General features: G+C 40.0%; 1 protein-coding gene across 1 annotated transcript in view; it reads left to right on the forward strand.

Annotated features, from left to right (window-relative positions):
• Positions 1–19562, forward strand: part of LOC144772694 (hyaluronidase-5-like) — a 464090-nt gene that overhangs the window by 198944 nt on the left and 245584 nt on the right. The gene's annotated exons all lie outside the window — the stretch shown is intronic.

Here is a 19562-nt window from a genome sequence, read left to right on the forward strand (position 1 = left end):
TTCAATTACATCACCTGTGTTTCCTAACATTACGAATCACATTGTGCAGATGAGGTTTAGGCCTGTCCAGGGAGAATAGAGGAGGTCTGGCCTTTGTTCAAGAGTGCAGTGGACATGACTCACTTCATTGGTAGGCGTGCACATGTATTATCTCCTCTGTACTCTTCAATAAGCCTAAATTTCATCTGCAACCCTGAGTAGGCCTCACCTCAAACAAACCTCTGGATAGGCCACACCTTATCGTCATCTTGAATCAATCATTTAAAATGTTAGGGGCAGATTTATGATGGCCGTGCGCCTCTTTTGTGCCGCTGTTGCGTCACTTTTGTGACGCAGCAGTGATGCAAAAGATGCACCATGTTGCAAGATAGGCCTCATTTCATCTGCAACAAGATACCGTCAGTTTAAACTGTAAACATTTATGACTGTGTAGGGGGCATGGAGAAGCTGAATCTTCTGTAAGTGTCAAAATTGTTGCATACAGTGCTCACCTTCTGCGTACTCTTTGATATGCTAGACTACATCTGCACAATGAGATACCTAAGCAAAGGAAACACAAGTGATGTGATTGTGAAATGAGCAAAAGAAATTGCTAATTTTTCAATTACATCACCTGTGTTTCCTAACATTACGAATCACATTGTGCAGATGAGGTTTAGGCCTGTCCAGGGACACAGAGGAGGTCTGGCCTTTGTTCAAGAGTGCAGTGGACATGACTCACTTAGGTGTCGATTCCGATCCGGTAAAATGCGCTCCGCATGGTCGTACGGAGAGTTTTTTCCCCGTACGAATCGTATCCGTAGACGTCCCGTACGTACGATGAAGTACGATCCGTACTAGGTGCCGAACTCCGTACGAGTCGTACAGGACTCCGTACGACTCAAATCTCCGTACGAATCTCACTCGGAAGCCGCTGTACGCGACATCGCGGCACGTTTTTACGACCCAGCAAGTACGATTCGTGTCGGGTACTCGCCGTACGACCCTTTTCCTACGGGAGCCGAAAACAGTTGTAAACGCAGAGTTCGCGCCGAAACAGGTACGGAACGCCCCCCCCGGGTACGGCACGTACCCCCCATGATCACAGGGGTATGCGCCGTACCCCTGTGGTCATGCGGGGTACGTGCCGTACACCCAGCGTACATGGGGTACGCACCGTACCCGTGGGTGTACGGCACATACCCCATGTACGCTGGGTGTACGGCACGTACCCCGCATGACCACAGGGGTACGGCGCATACCCCTGTGATCATGGGGGGTACGCGCCGTACGGTGTGTAGGTGATCGTGCGCTTTTCCGTACGAATCGACGTGTACCGTACGAATCGCGTCCGGGTCGGCTGATCGGGATCGGAATCGTCCGGTCGTACGGCATCTGTACGAGTCGTACGGAAACGGCTCCGGATACGATTCGTACGGACGGGGATTTTACCGGATCGGAATCGACCCCTTAATTGATAGGCCTGCACATGTACTATCTCCTCTGTACTCTTCAACAAGCCTAAATTTCATCTGTAACCCTGAGTAGGCCTCACCTCAAACAAACCTCTGGATAGCCCACACCTTATCGGCATCCTGAATCAGTCATTTAAAATGTTAGGGGCAGATTTATGATGGCCGTGCATGTCTTTTGCGCCGCTGTTGCGTCACTTTTGTGATGCAGCAGTGGTGCAAAAGATGCACCATGTTGCAAGATAGGCCTCACTTCATCTGCAACAAGATACCGTCAGTTTAAACTGTATACATTTAGGGCTGTGTAGGGGGCATGGAGAAGCTGAGGTTTCTGTAAGTGTCAAAATTGTTGCATACAGTGCTCACCTTCTACGTACTCTTTCATATGCTAGACTACATCTGGATAATGAGATACTTAAGCAAAGGAAACACAGGTGATGTGATTGTGAAATGAGCAAAATAAATTGCACGTTTTTCAATTACATCACCTGTGTTTCCTAACATTACGAATCACATTGTGCAGATGAGGTTTAGGCCTGTCCAGGGAGACAGAGGAGGTCTGGCCTATGTTCAAGAGTGCAGTGAACATGACTCACTTCATTGGTAGGCCTGCACATGTATTATCTCCTCTGTACTCTTCAACAAGCCTAAATTTCATCTGCAACCCTGAGTAGGCCTCACCTCAAACAAACCTCTGGATAGGCCACACTTTATCGTCATCCTGAATCAATCATTTAAAATGTTTGGGGCAGATTTATGATGGCCGTGTGCCTCTTTTGCGCCGCTGTGCGTCACTTTTGTGACGCAACGGCGGCGCAAAAGATGCGCTATGTTGCGACATATTTACAACTTGATGCATCTAGGCAGATGTGTCATGCTGTAAAGTCCTGTGCCACATGAAACCTGCGTCAGGTTTCATGTGGGCGTTTTGTTGCAGGGTGGGCAGTCATTTGCATGAAAGCCCTGTAAAACTAACACAGTAAAATTAAGTAGATTTCACTGAGTCAGCTTTATGGCATTGCTGAATCAAATCCTTACGCCTGTTTGAAACAGGCATAAGGAGTGATGCACCATGCAATGTGTGGCTTGCCCCTGTGCATTGCAGTAGATATGTCGCGCTTACGACGTGATTCCTGCAATGCGCCGCTTTTGTGGCACAGATGCGTGACGCATCTGTGCTGTTTTTGCTCAATGGTGCTCCGCATTGTAAATGCGGCACATCATGGGTGGCAGAGCAATGGCGCACGTTAACTGGTGCATCCCTGGGGATACGCCAGTTAACATAAATCTGCCCCTTTACATTTAAGTATGAGCAGGGGACACAGAGTTGGTGAGGCTTATCCAAGGTTAAGAAGAGATGAGTCCTGTTCACTGAAAATTTGGACATAGGCCTCACCTCCTCAGCATCGCTGGACATGGTTAAATAATATCGGCAAAATGTTAATCTTGTTAAACTATTTTACTATTATAGTCTCTGAGATTTGTCTCTTACTCTGCAACATCTCATTGTTGTTCTCTTTCTTTAAAGATAACGACAACATCAAGCATGAGTGATAATGAGCAATCTGTTGATCTCGATCTTATCATTGAACTTGTTATTGAAACGTCAGTGGAAGTAGATCCCTTGGATGATTTATATCCTGTGAATGATGAAGAATATGATGAGGATGCTGATTTGTCAGAATTGTATGACATAGGGTGGGCAGCTGACCTGCTCGAGCCTATTAACCTATAAAGACTTTTAAAAATAAATGTAAGTTACTTGAAATGAAAAGTAACCATGTAAACCGTTTCATTTAAAATTAAATGCAACTTCAAAAACAGCTTGTGTGAAGTGTCTTTAATAAAATAGTGAAATATGCTAATAAAATTAGTTCAGATTCACATATAAAAGAGCACAGGTCAAATGTAGAAGCATTCCATTTCTTTGCTACTATTTGTGAGTTTTAAATTTGCCAATGCACTAAAAATTATTGTATGTAGAATTGACAACTAGTATGTTAATTTTTGGACGACTGTTATTGATTTACTGTTTGGTAATAGTGGTTAATAACATTTTTTATTATATTTTACCACAGATTCAACTGCAGATCATTTCAAAACTACAGTATACCATCGAAGCAAAGAAGCCGAAAGGCTACAAAACGTCAAAGACAGCAGCTTACTACATGCTTGCAGCAGTCCTCTACAATAAAAACTTGTCAAGTCACCAAAAAAGCTCCGGGTAGGAGAACGAAATTCTTCCTAAGAAACATTTCCAGAAAAAAAAGTATCACTACAGAACATGTTTTAGTCCAGAAAAAGAGAGCCAATTTAAACGGAAAGGAAAGGCCACTCAAAAATGTTACTGCTAGAGCAGGAGATAACTCTGTGCATGGTAGTAGAAGGAAAAGTCAGTTTAGGGACATTCGTAGACGAATGTTCCGCAACAGGATAATTGGCAATTTGTTAAAAAATATTAACAAAGGTCAACAGAAAGTGGCTTTTTATAAGAGAAAGAGAAACATTGAGAAAATTATTGATCAGGCATTCGAAATTAAGCGAAAGTTATTTATTTTGATAATCAATAGAATTAGGAAACTAAACAAGGTAATTTATGATTTCAAAACAAATAGTAGATGGAAGAGAACAGTTAATCGTAGTAATTTTTGTGAAGTTTTTTCAGGAGAATGGATGCATAGTTCAAGTTGTGAGGCATTTTTTAATGAGGAGAGTTATTTCCAGAATAATGATTTGGTGCATGCAGTTGACACCAGTGGTCGAGCATATGAGGTGAAAGATGGTTGTGCGGTTGAAAAAGAAAAACTTGTGTCAACAGAGGCAGAAGAGGTGTTAGGTAATGAGGTTTTAGGAAGACGTCCTAAGGGACCAGTGTACACCTGGAAGTGTAGTAGTATTTGCAGTGTGCGACAGGATTCCATCAATTTGCTTTGTGATTTTGTACGGACATTTAATAAAAAAGTTTAAAACAGAAAATGAAGTTGCAAGAATTAGATCCTTGCAGAGTGAGAGAAGTGACAGGTTTGCATGGTCATTCACTGGCTTGTCTTTCCAGGAGAGTATGCCAGAGTGTTTTTCATCATTTCAGGATGCTAGCAGTGTATCATAATAAAGTGAGGAAATTAGTTAGAATGTTGTGTTATGCTAAAAGTCCAGCAATTATGCTTAAACAATTATGCACTGCTCTTTTGCATGGTTCTGAAGTAGATGTGAAGAATATTTGTGAAGAAATTGAGTTTTGTTACTTTGCAAGTAAAGAGCAGAATGTTGAAATTGACCCAGAAGAAGAAGGTAATGTGGAAGAGAGTGTACAGGTTTCCAGTACAGATAGTTTTCAGAAGGAAATTGCCATGTTTCAGGTGAAATCAAGTGAGAGGCCTAATTTCACTTGTGTGTGTTGTCGACGCACTTATTATAAGAATCAGACTAAGTTAGTGGATTTATATGCAAAAAGTGAAAGGGAAAATAATAGTGATTAGAAGGATTTCGCAACATACTTGATGGTAGAAAATTGTTTTGATTTGGGATCGGATCAACGTGTGTGTACTTATTGTTGTAACAAATTAAATCAAAACCAGATGCCTGCTAGAGCGGTTCATAATAATCTGGAATTGGTTGAGATTCCTTCTGAATTGAAGGATTTAAATACTTATGAATCTATTTTGATTCAAAGTGTCCATCCCTTTCAGGCTATTGTACGAATGGAGCCAAAGACAGGGAAATTGCCTCCATCAGATTTACAGAGAGGATTAAAGGGAAGAGTTGTTTATTTGCCTCTAGATTTGAAGAAAAACATTAATACAATTGGAGTAGAGAAAGTGGAAGAGGAACCTCTCGCTATCTTAGTTAATGGGGTTCCGACAAAGAGTAAGAAAATCTGGCAAGATTTAGTGGATGTTAGGAAAGTCAAAAAGGCAACATTGTATTTGAAGAAAAACAATAAGTACTACAAGAATGTATATGTTGCAGAAGAGGAAGTAAGTGAAGAAGAGGATAGCGATTTGTGTGCTGGTCAAATTGAGAAAGTAGAAGCCTCTAAAAATGAAGAAATATATGAACATTATAGTGTTCATCCTTTGCATTCCAAGGAAGTCATGGGGAATGCTATTGAGTTGTTTCAAATGAAACAAGCCAAAGGGAGTCCCATTAGTGTTTGGGAGGAAAGTTTGGAAGCTCAGTGTTTCCCACAACTATTTCCAACAGGTCAAGGAGGAAGATATGATGAGCGACCTGATCAAATTCCTGCTTCTGAATACCGGACTTTACGATTGTATGCAGAAGATCCTAGGTTTCGTCAATGCATTCCCTATTTGTTTCATCTACTGTTTGAAAGCGATCTGTCTGGACTGTCATATACAGTGAACCACATCTTGAAAAGTGGTGTACAGATGCAAAATATATCGGCAAGGGTCTTTATGGATAAAGTCAATGTGCAAGACAGTATTTTGGATTCTCACCTGATTAATCTCATGGCGTGTCAGCGTGGTACTAATGAGTACTGGTACCGTCGTCATGGTGATTTAAAATGTATTGCTGAGGAACTTAGGAACTCCCACATGGTTCCTCACTCTCAGCTGTGCCGAGTATGGCTGGGAAGACTTACTTGAATTTCTACGAGAGGCAAATGGAAACATTGAAAATATCGAATTCAAGACACCCGGAGAACTGTGCTCTTTGGATCCAGTGAATGTATGCAGGTACTTCAATCATAGATTTGAAGCTATGATGTCTTTCATCATGAACAAGAAAAATCCACCTCTTGGAGAGGTGTTGGATTTCTTCTGGAGAAAGGAGTACCAAGCAAGAGGTACTCCTCATATACATATGCTGCTATGGACCAAAGATGCACCCAAATTTGGAACAGATCCGGATGACTTAGTGATGAGTTTCATAGAACAGTATTCTACATGTGCTGTTCCAAAGACAAAGGAAGACAAAAGGCTAAGAGAACAAGTTTTACGCTTCCAAAGCCATCGTTGTGGAAAGTACTGTCATCGTAAATTCAGAAACAAGGACAAGTTCTACACAAAATGTCGTTTCGCCTTTCCACGACCGGTGATTTCCAAAGGAAGAGTGAACAGTTTGATGTCTTCGCTGCGACATAATGTGATGAGGAAATCACCCAAAAATACATACAATTTGAAAAGAAACGAAGAGTCCAAGTACATCAACGACTACAACCCAGTGATTTTGTCCATGTGGAATGCTAACATGGATATACAGTTTGTGTCTGATAACTGTATGGCTGTGGCTCGGTATGTAACATCTTACATCACAAAAAAAGAAAAGACAGAATTGAAGGATATGTGGGAGGACATTTCCCATGAAAAGAGCCTCAGTAAGAAGTTGTACAGTTTCAGTATGAAGATGTTGTCGCATCGAGAAATCGGAGCTTACGAATGTTCTGACCGGTTGTCTTCAGCAAGTCTCTATGCCAAATCCGGGGGTATCATTTGGGCGAGTCTTGGTCTTGCTGCAACACGTAATCGAGTTCTGAAACCTGTACGGGAAATTGAGTATTTGGCGGAAAAGTAGCCAAACAGTACAGATATTTTGAAGACCAACATGTTGGATACATATTATCCAAATAGAAGCAGTCACCTCGAGAATGTTTGTCTGAATGAGGTTCTACAAAATTACATATTCAAGAGGAATATCAAAGAAGATATTGATAAAGGAGTGTATGCTGTAATTGGAAGTGAGGGATGTCTGGTCAAGCAAAGAAAATGCCAATTGGTAAATCATCGAAAATTGAGTGGCAAATCTCCTGAAAGAAAAGAGTTTTTCTATTTAGCACTTTTGCAACTTTTCAAGCCTTGGCGTGCAGAAGAGGAACTGCTTGGAGATTTCCTCTGTTACGAAGATTCTTTCACTGCCGCCAAGGAGACCATAAAATGTCCTGTTTTTCCCAAATATCTAGAAATGTTGAATGCGGAAATCGAGCAGGAAGCAACGATTGCAGCCGAGATTGCTAGAGACAGTTCTCAGGGCAGTCAGAGTTCTGTTTCATTGAGTCAGGGTCCACTAGGAGGACCAGTTATCGAAAATGAAGCTGCCACTGCCATGATTGAAGTGGAAAGAGCCATGGCACATGCTCAGGAGGATGCGGTTAACTTAGAAGACTTGGAAAGACAACTCAACGTTGAGCAGAGGAAAATATATGACGAAGTTACCAACCAAATTTATCATGGATTAAGTCATGAGAAGAAAGAATGCTCATGTACGTCGTTGAAGCCTGTCCGACTGTACGTGAGTGGAGAAGCGGGAACTGGAAAAAGTTTCCTCATTAAAGCAATTTCATGTTATTTGCAGAAAAGGACTGAGTCATCGCTGTCTTGTGTTGTCACCGCTCTAACTGGAGCATGATAACAAATTACAATACCACAAGTTATCTGGAGATGCTTGTTGTGAAGTTTCCAGAGTCTTGAGGAAAATGAAACTTCTTATCATTGACGAAGTAAGCATGGTTTCCAATGTCATGCTTGCCTTTGTGCATTTGAGAATGCAAGAAGTTCTCAAAACAGAGTATGATGTGTTATTTGGTGGCAAACACATCATTGTTTTCGGTGATCTTCTGCAGCTGACACCAGTGAAAGGACAACCTGTGTTCAAAATGCTCACGCATGAAGATACCAGGAAGTGCCTAGGGAGCATTGGCAACGTTAATATATGGTTAAACTTCAATAATGCTGAACTGCGTGAAAATATGCGTCAAGCGAAGGATGAAGATTATAAGAATATTCTACAAGATGTTAGAATCGGAAAAGTGACCGAGCATGGGAAAGAAGCTTTACATGCACGATTACTGTCAAATTTGTATCCAGAAGAAGACGTTGTGCCTGAGAATATTTTTCGGAAAATTACTGAGAAGAAATCTGGAATATGTTTGATGCCAACTCTTGCAGAATGTGCCATCTTCAACAAGAAAATGTTGAATTTAGAAAACCAAGAGATTGTGAAACTGGAAGCTATTGACAGAATAGAGCATATGGGAGCAACAATTATTTTGTCTGAGAATTTGAAATCAAAATTGGATTCATTAGAGAAGACTATATCTAAAACTGCTGGTTTTGAAAAGACTCTGAATGTGTGCTTAAATTGCCGTATAATTTTAAGAAGGAATTTACATGTTGAAAGATGTCTGGTAAATGGATCAATGGGTAATGTTGTTGATTTTGAGAAATACAGAAATAGAGATGGAATAGAATTTTTAAAAATTAAATTTGATGGCATTGAGGAAGTACAGCTAATTGGTCGTTGCTCTGCTAGGTTTTTGCTTGTAAAAGACTTATATGTTTGCCGTAAGCAGTTTCCTGTTTGCTTGGCATATGCGGTGACAATCTATAAATTGCAAGGTTTAAGTGTAGACAGTGCATTGGTGAATATTGGCAGTTCTGTGTTCAAGGAGGGTATGGCATATGTGGCATTGTCACGAGTCAGAACTTTATCAGGATTGTACTTGATTGAGTGTGATGTCACAAACATTTGTGCGGATCTAGATTGTGTTAAGGAATACAATAGGTTAAGAAGAGAGTATGCGCCACATTTGCCTCAATATCCTTTGTTTGAGAAACGTGTGGTAGGCCAGAAACGAAGAAATGTGACCAATAGTAGGGAGGTTGTAGCAAAAAGACGAAAAGTCGATGAACCCAAAATTATAAGCAGAAAATAAATGGATTCTGTTGAAGATGTTGTTGGTTTTCAATTTGAAAATAGTTCTGGTGTCAACTGCTATGCTAATGTAGTGGTTAATGTTGTCTTTTCTCTAGAAACTTTAAAAGAAGAGATTGTGGTCAATTCGGATCAAAGATTTTGCAGTTTGTTGAATTCTGTGTTAGAGAAATGTAGCACTGATAGAACAAAAATAGAAAGTGTGTCTGAAATTCGAAATCTGTTAGACAAATGTTCAGGTCAAACGCAATTCTCTCAAAATATTCAGCAAGATTATCAGGAGTTTTTAATGTATATGCTTGATGTATTGCAAGATGAAGGTGTAGATGTAGATCATCTGTTTGGCCTTTCTTATCAATGGCAGCATGACTGCGAGAACTGTAGGGTATCAAGTACTACTAGTGTAGACTCAGAAAGATTTATATATATAACTTTGCCAGACAGTAAATCAGTGTCCTTTAATAAGCTAGTAAAAGCAGCCGATCACAACATGGAGTGTAGCCAATGTAAGTCTGCAATGTTGTCCACATTATTTATACGAACATATGGCCAGTATGTCATTTTAATGTTCCAACGATGTAGGCCTGATGGAACAAAATTGACAACTTTAATTAAAAATTTTGTGGCTTCGCAGTTGTCAATATCAGGAAGGACTTTTGTAACTGCAGCAATTATATATCATGACGGTCCTTCAACAACATCAGGACATTACACAGCTTATTTGAAGTCTAGAAGCGTGTGGTCATTCTGCAATGATTCTGTTTTAACTTTCAAAAAAAAATTGCCTTTTGACCTTAAAAATTCTTACCTGGTGTTTTTACAACCAAAATTTTAGGGAAAGAATCTCGGGATTTGCTCTGAGGAATTTCAAGAGGTTCTAATGGCTCCTACACTATTTGGCCTTGAGGATAAGTGTAGTACAGATTAAAAAGTTATTTTTGAGTTTTAAGTAGTTCCTGAAAAAAAAGAAGGTTTTCTTACTGAAAGTGGTGGGCACGGATTAGTTAAATGACAACAGAGTATTTCCCAAAGCAAACGGTGTTCTTACCATAACACTTGACGTCATGGAAAAATAACTGCACTTTGAATGAGTTCAGAAAAACTGTTTCTTTTAATAAGCTAATTCAAGCAGCCAATCAAAACATGGAGTAGAGGTAATGTAAGTCTGCAATGCTGTCCACATTTTTTGTACAAACTTTTGGTTATAATGTCATTTTAAAATTCCAACTATATAAACTTGATGAAAGTAAGTTTTCAACTTTAATTACAAATGTTGTGGCTACACAGTCGTTGATTTTAGGAAGAACATTTCTAACTGCAGCTATTATATGACATGATGGTCCTTTGACAACATCCACTTATTACACAGCTTATTGAAAATGTAAAAAAAGCTGATGTTTCGGAAATGATTCCCATTTGACTATGAAACAATGTTGCCTTTTGACTTAAAAATATTCTTACTTTCTGTTCTCAGAAGAAAGAATTTTGGGTAGGTAACTGGCCTATAATGATTCTAGGAGTTGATATAATTTTATGTACTGTTTTAAATTGCTTTGTGATTAAAAGTGATGTAGAGAATTAAATAATTGTAGTAGTCATAGAGGTAGTGTAAGTGTGCCTCATAGTAAGCAGTATCAGTGTCATAGGAAATGTGGAACATGAGTGAGCAAGAAGGGTAAAATATTACTAGTACAGGATTGTGAAAGTGATCTTGAATGTTTTCTTTCTGGAAGTTGCGGAAAAAGAAAATGACGGGATTTGCTTAGAAGAATTCCAAGAGTTATAAATGGCTCCTACACGATTTGGCCTTGAGGAGAAGTGCGGTAGAGAGCGAGAAGTCATTTATTGTATGTAACATATTTGTCAAAATGATGGATCTTTTCTTTCAGAAAGTGGCGGGCTGAAATTAATAACAGCACAACAGAGTATAAGTTGTTCATAGGACATCCTTCGACGTCATGGAAAGTAAGTTACTTTTAAGGAGTTCTGATTTCTGATTGGTTATGTTATATGGGTTTTTTAAACACAATAATTTTGATTGTGGTTTTTTTTCCCCGCTGTTATATGATGAATACCTTCAAGTCACTGTTTTTAGTGAAATTTGATATATTCTGAGAACAACAAAAATAAACCATTTAACATGTATAATTAATTCTGTACTTTGTATAGTGAATTTTAATTTGTACTCGTCTTATCTCATGCTCACTCATCTTTTACTACCTTCTATCAATCCTCCTTACATACTCACATTATCTTTTGTTTTATTCTCTTTCACCCTTGCTCTCTAACTCCACTTATCTTTCAACCTTTGTTTCCCTAATCCAACTCTGCTTTTTTCTTTTCTCCCTTACACCATTTTCCAGCTTTTAGACCTTCTGATTTGCTTGTCTTTTCTATCTTTCCTCCCTTTGTTTTCTAAATTAAATATTTTTTGGTTCTCCTTTTTTGGTGCAATCAGTTAGTATAACTTACCCTCACTCATTTATCTTTCTTTGTTGCCTCACTCAGTCTATATCTGACACTCTTTCCTTCACTTCTTCTGTCTCCTCTCTCTCTCCCTCACTCTCTTTTCCTTATTCACCCTTTCCTTATATAGTTTACCTTACTCACTTTCTTTTAGTAGCTTACACAACTTCAATTTAGTTTTCTCTTCTATCCTTCTTTTCTGTCACTGAAAGTATCTTCCTTTTTTTTCTCTTAGTAATTTACTCTATTACAATTTCTTTTTGTCTCTGACTGTCTATCACCGTTTCTTTCTCTTTTTTTTCTGCATGTTTATCTCTAACTTTATTTCTTTGTAAAATTGGATGATTGTCAATCTTTTCCCTTGTCTTTTCTAATTTTTAAATACATGTTTTAATATTTTTCAAATTTTTGTTCTTTCTTTCACAGATTGAAAGTATAAAAATAACAAGTGACTAAGTTAACGACAATTATAAGGTAAGTGTTTTGTACTCTTTTCGTTACATTTCTATCACATTTAACTTCTATTAGTTCCACTGCTTCATTTCTTTAACCCTCAGTTTCCTGCCTTTGCTACTTCCCTCATTCCTTTTTCTATTACTTACTTACTCTACTCCTTCCACTCCTTTTCTCAGTCCCTCTGTTCTCATAGTTCCTCACTCCTGTTCACTCACTCCGTCTCTATTACTCTCACTATCTCTGACTCATCACTCTTTCACTACTTGTTCATTATGCTTTCTCCCTGTAGTTCAAGCACACTATGTTATTTACATTTCTTTGCCGTTTCAATCATTCTTTTTCAGTCACTTCTTCTTTTCTGCTTTCTGTTTTTTCTCTCTGTTATTCCACATGTTTTAACCTTAGACACTGTCATACATCTTGTTTTATTCCTATTTACTTTCGCTCACTGTTTTCTTAACACTTTCCCTCAGGATTGTTCTTTTAGTCCGGTTCTATCCCTACCTCTCATTCTACATCCTTTACTGTTTTTATTCTTAATTTCAACATTCACTCACATTCTCTAAGAAACTCTTGTTTATTATTCTTCTACTCTCCTTTTTTCTTTCCCTTCCTTATCTATTTTGTTTTTCACAATTATACCCTCTTCCATCTTTTCTTTGGTAAATAGATCTATTAAACAGTATCTCTGTGTTACTCCCTCTAGCTGTCTTTCTTTTAACATTACTCTCTGTTTCCTTCCCTTATACTTATTCTTTTTTTTGTTTTTTCCGGTTCGCTCCCGGTTCGCGTACCGGCGCGCGAACTGGGAAGCGAATCAAAAGAAATAGAGGTTGCCAGAGTGCTAAACATTCTAGCAATTTTTTATAAAGGGGAGGTAGTTCTGAAAAGAACTTTTTTTAAAATTATTTTTGTTGTTTTATATTTTTTTATTATTTTTCTGAACATTTTTTAACTTTTTTTGTATTTTTTGAACGGTTTTATATTTTTTTTGTTTTTTTTGGGGGGGAATGAAAATGATTCATTATAAAGGGCTAAACAGGGGCAACAAAAAAAGAAGATAATTTATTTCCTGGGGTGTTTTGGACAATTATGATTGTCAATAGCTATGTTGATTACATTTATGCTACTCTCCCTGTAGCAAATCAATTGGCCGCAATAAACGCACACTTGTTTCACATTGTCAAACTTTAGCTGGATATTTGACACCGTCTCCCTCGCCTCTGGTCCCGTCAGTGCCTCTTCATTTGATGTTCTGGCCACAGGAGGGGGGTTATCCTGCAGGTTACGTACCTGCGCAGCACTATAATTAATAGGGTGCCACCTCTCCATGTGGCGATGCATGGTGAAATTGCCATAGCTGTATTTCTTGTCAGTCCCTCTGGACAAATCTTTTTTGCAGATCAGACAAGTTACATACCGGGCATTTACTTTCTTTTGGCCCCGGGGAAATTTGTAAAATTGCCAAATAAAATTTTCTTTTACATGGGACCTCCTTGGTTCCTCAGGCAAAAACTGCCTTCTCCCTTGCTCCTCTTCCTCTTCTTCCTCCTCTTGCTGAAGGATAACCTGAGGAGGTGGTCCTCTCTTCCTAGGAGGTGGTGGTGGTGGGGGTGCACCAGCTGCAGCTACTATTGAAGCCATTTCTAAGTAAGCCAAATAGGTCTTCCTCTCACAAAGTTGAAAGTCAGAGTGAGAAAAAAGGTGGGGGCTTTCATCATTTTGGAAAAAAAATAGTTCTAAACCAATGAAAAGTGTTATTTTTAGGTCACATGACCTAGCCTTACATCATTAGGAAACCAAAAGTGAAATGAACCAATGAAAAGTTTTATTAACAAGTCACATGACCTGTTACGCTTACGTTACGCGCTGCGCGCCGCGCCCCGGATCGCTTCCGGGAAGCTGCGCTTCGTGCCTCGGTTCGCGCTCCGGAGCACTTCCGGGTGCGCTAACGCGGCGAGTCATAAGACGCATAACGCGAGAACGCCATACGTCGCGCTTACGCGACGCGTCACGATGTTGTTTTCTAACGCGGCAGTTGCACAAACGGAACGTTTACCGGTTCGCGGACCGGATCGCGGCACCAAATTGAGCTAACGGGAAGCTACCCGGTTCGCGGACCGGGAGCGAAACAAAAAAAAATACATTAAAAAATTGTATTAAAAACATATAAAATATATTTTTCGCATTAAAGAAGAATACATTTTAAAGCTTTTGATATTTGCTATTAAAAAAACATTGAAATTCACTGAAAAAACCATAGGTTATAGACCATATATAGTTAGGAATTAGCATTTACAAAACCTTGAAAATTCACTGAAAAAAACATAGGTTATAGAACATATATAGTTAGGAATTAGCATTTACAAAACCTTATTTTACTCACACAAAACCATTGAAATTCGCATATATAGTTAGTTGTACTAACTATATATCGCGCACCCGCAATCCACTGCTGATCATGTCACATATTACATCATTCATGACATGGTCAGTGACATCACTGATGACATCACTGATGACATCTCAAATGACATCACTGATGACATCACTGATGACATCTCAAATGACATCACTGATGACATCACTGATGACATCTCATTTGACATTACTGATCACATCACTGATGACATCATTCATGTGATAATACGATGAACCTCTTCAGACTCTAATATAACCTTAGATACACTCAGTGTAAACAGACACTCACAGACTGTCACTCATCCATGGAGTTACTCACACACCTAGTCAGTCATGCGAAGAATCAATCACACCTCCATTTCCTCAACTATACAGTTATACACACCTTACTTATTAAACATATACTAACACATATTTACTCTCTTATACAATCCCTGATACAAGTTCACAATGATCCATACAGCCACTCACACATTCACTGGCTCTTATGCACAGTTATTTATATATGTCAACTCTCACATGTACTGTGTTTTACATATGTACTTACTTTGACATGTAGCACTGAGATATCCATTCACTCACCAATACACTCATGCACACAGTCAACCGCCCATACAGCTGTTTCCACATGCACTTTTGAACCCATACATCTAGTGAATCAACTGCTCACACATCTATGCACAGAGTCATACACCTCCCAGCCACCCACACACACACTCAGTCTCCCATACAAATACTTAGGCCACCAATCAATAACCCATATAGTTACTCATATAGCTACTGATCAACACATGCAGCAGTTTACAGAACAACAGACATAATGATGCACAAATTAAGACAGTTTAGTCACTAACCCATGCACTCAGTGAGACACATTTAATCACTCACTCATACAGTCAGTCATGCACCTACTAAATCCTTCATGCAGACACTTATACATCCACCCATTCTTCAATATGTAAGACATATTTTAACTTTACAGAAACATACAGTCACTGGATGTTGTCATCAGTGATGTCATCAGTGATGTCATTTGAGATGTCATCAGTGATGTCATCAGTGATGTCACTGACCATGTCATGAATTATGTAATATGTGACATGATCAGCAGTGGATTGCGGGTGCGCGATATATAGTTAGTACAACTAACTATATATGCGAATTTCAATGGTTTTGTGTGAGTAAAATAAGGTTTTGTAAATGCTAATTCCTAACTATATATGTTCTATAACCTATGGTTTTTTCAGTGAATTTTCAAGGTTTTGTAAATGCTAATTCCTAACTATATATGGTCTATAACCTATGTTTTTTTCAGTGAATATATATATATATTCACTGAAAAAACCATAGGTTTCACACCAGTTATAGTTAGCTGGAAATTTTACTCGCATAAAACCATTGAAATTCCCACGTTATAGTTAGTTGGACTCACTATAACCTGCGCGTGCAATGCACTGCTGATGACGTCACATATTACATCACTCATGACATGGTCAGTGACATCACTCATGACATCACTGATGACACCATCCTTGTGACATTTTTAAATGCTAATTCCTAACTATAACTGGTGTGAAACCTTAGGTTTTTTCAGTAAATTTCAATGGTTTTTTAATAGCAAATCTCTATAGGTATAAAAAGTAAAAAATGTTGTATTTTTTTTATTTATGGCCCCGGAGCGCTCCCGGGGCGCGTACCGGTGAACGCACGGGTAAGTGCAGTGCTTTGGCGCGCACCGGGGCGCGTACCGGTGAGCGTCCCGTTAGCGCTATTCTCACGAACGAAAACAACATTGTGACGTTTCGCGTAACCGCATGATGCGTCATATGACGCACTGCGTAAACGCACCCGGAAGCACGCGAGCGCATACGATCGCGCAACGTCCTGACGCGCTTACGCTACGTGCCCCCGGGCGCATAGCGTAAGCGCGTCGGGTCATATGACCTGAAAATAAAACTTTTTATTGGTTCATTCCACTTTTGGTTCCCTAATGATGTAAGGCCAGGTCATGTGACCTAAAATAACACTTTTCATTGGTTCAGAACAGTTTTCTTTTCCAAATGATAAAAGACCCCACCTATTTTCCTCATTCTACCTTTGTGCTTTGAGAGAGGAAGACCTGCAGTTATTTCAATAGAAAATGGCTACATTAGCTGCAGCTGCTGGAGCTTCTGGTCCTTCCACTTAACCTGCGCCTCATTTCTGCTGAGAAAAATTTCCGTAAGGTTTTGAAAACCTGGGTTTTCAACCTCCCAGATACAGTCTGTATGACTTTGGTTTAGACACAGGGCAATCAGTATAGATGAGATAGATGTGCGAGCTGACTTTTTCCGGCCTTTCCACCTAGGCTACGGGCTACTAGCGCCAAGATACTCCTTGGAGTGACAGTTGCGCTATATAAGTGCATACTTACATTACATTACCACCACCACAGTGGTGGAGATCAAGAAGAGGAGGAGGATGAGAAGGAGGAGTAGAGGAGATTCGTCCGAGAGGACAGTATTACCTACAAACCTAAAGAGCACATCATCTGGCAGTTTTTTTCAATCCCCAATGACAAGAAAAAAGTAAATGCGCCTAAGGCAACCTGCTTAATATGTCATCAGGAGCTGTCAAGGGGGAATCCCAAAAAAAGTACTCCTTTGGCAACCACACCATGATCAGACATATGCAACGCAGGCATCCAAATAACTATGCTAGGGCAGAGGTCAGGGAACTGGCCAGAAACCCTGTCAAATCTTTTGCCAGCACCTCCCAAACTAATGTTCCCACCCCATCGGGACCGGAAGTTAGGGAGATATGCTCCACCATACAAACAAAGTTTTCCAATTGTAAAATGGTTTGTATTTTTTGTGGACAAACAATATGCTATGGAGAACAAAGCATCACACTTATCAACCTTGCTTGGGATAACCACAAGTGCCTAAGGAAACATTGATTTTTTCCGCCCTTTTTTTGCTCCTGTTGAGCCCGTTAGAATTCCCTATTTTTTGTTTCTCCCCTTAAAAAATACAAAAAAAATATAAAACTTCAGAAAAGCCAAAAAAAGTAAAAAATGTTCAAAAAAACAGTAAAAAAATATAAAACAACAAAAAGAATAAAAAAAAACAGTTCTTTTTAGAACTACCTTTAATTTATAAAAAATAAACCTATATTTTTTTTTGTCCCGCGGGACCCTTTTATGGCCCCCACATCAAACCTAGAGGGTCGGGGGGGGTGTACCCTGCCCCCTTTTGGTCATTTCCCCCTTTGTTTTTTGCCACCTCTAGTGTCTCGATCCTATCGACACACAAGATGGCGGCCGTTGCGGACTGTTTTGAATGTTTACAGACACCCGAGAGCCAATCAGCTTTCCGTGCGCATGTCGCGTAGCGCGCCCGGTGCGCTCCCCTGTGCGCGTACCGGGGCGCGGCTATAGATATATATATTTTTTTAAACTCAAATTACTCAAAATCCTCTGTAGCACATATCTTGAGACATAGCAAAGGCACATCGGGCTACCAGTCCCTACAATTTTGCCAAGTTTGGTGAAAATCCATTCAGCCGTTCGAGCTAAAAGTGAGTCCGACCGCCCTATGGAAATGAACATGGGGAAAACACGTTTTGGGACCCCCCTTTTATCTCGGCCCCCGCTTGACGAATCCCCCCTCAAACTTTCAGGGAAGGACAGGAGCGCCGCGAGGCAAAGTTGAGGAAAATTTCAGGCAGATTCCTCAACCGGCGCCAAAGTTATTCCCAATAGAATGTTGCGATTTCCCTATGGAAAACAATCCTAACTATAACTACCTACTGGCGACCGCCAGTAGGTAATATATATATTACCTACTGGCGGTCGCCAGTAGGTATATATAGTTAGGATTTTTTCTCTATGGGTTTTTTGAAAATTCTATGTCTAATAACTTTGGCGTTTGTGGACGGAATTGGCTGAAATTTTCAGGAAAAGGGCACATTTTGTTTCTGAGCAGCCCCTGAAAATTGGGGGGGGTTCGTCCAGGGGGGGTCGAGAAAAAAGGGGGGTCCCAAAACGTGTTTTTAACATTGAGTTTTCCATAGGGCGGTTGGCCTCACTTTTAGCCCGAACGGCTGAATGGATTTGCACGAAACTTGGCAAAATTGTAGGGACTGGTAGCCCGATGTGCCTTTTGTAGGTCTCAATATATGTGCTACAGTGGATTTTGAGAAATTAACGTTTAAAAAAAGATATATATCTGTAACAGCGGACCGGGCAGCGCTCCAGAACGCGTACTTTTCGCGCAACGGAGCTTTGTGAAGCGAAGCTGATTGGTTCTCCGGCGTCTGTCAACATTCCAAACAGTCCGTAGCGGCCGCCATCTTGTCTCTCGGTAGGATCGAGAGACAAGAGGAGGCCAAAGCGAAGGGGCAAATGACCATAAGGGGGAATAGTAGATCCTCGCTGACCCCCTAGGTTTGATGTGGAGGTTTTAAAAGGGCCCCGCGGGGCAAAAAAAAAAAATAATAATAATAATCGAACGGCTGAATGGATTTGCACGAAACTTGGCAAAATTGTAGGGACTGGTAGCCCGATGTGCCTTTGCTAGGTCTCAATATATGTGCTTCAGTGGATTTTGAGAAATTAACGTTCAAAAAAAGATATATATCTGTAACAGCGCACCGCTTCGCGTACTTTTCGCGTTACGGAGCTTTGCGAAGCGAAGCTGATTGGCTCTCCGGTGTCTGTAAACATTCCAAACAGTACGTAGCGGCCGCCATCTTGTCTCTCGGTAGGATCGAGAGACAAGTGGAGGCGAAAGCGAAGGGGCAAATGACCATAAGGGGGCATAGTAGATCCTCGCTGACCCCCTAGGTTTGATGTGGAGGTTTTAAAAGGGCCCCGCGGGGCAAAAAAAATAAATAATAATAATAATCGAACGGCTGAATGGATTTGCACGAAACTTGTTAAAATATTAGGGACTGGTAGCCCGATGTGCCTTTGCTAGGTCTCAATATATGTGCTTCAGTGCATTTTGAGAAATTAACGTTCAAAAACAAGATATATATCTGTAACAGCGCTCCGCTTCGCGGAGATAAAATTATATCTGTATTACCTAGCTGTTGCTAACACCAGTTAGCGACGGC

Source organism: Lissotriton helveticus, chromosome 1_1, assembly GCF_964261635.1.
Source record: "Lissotriton helveticus chromosome 1_1, aLisHel1.1, whole genome shotgun sequence".
NCBI lineage: Eukaryota > Metazoa > Chordata > Amphibia > Caudata > Salamandridae > Lissotriton > Lissotriton helveticus.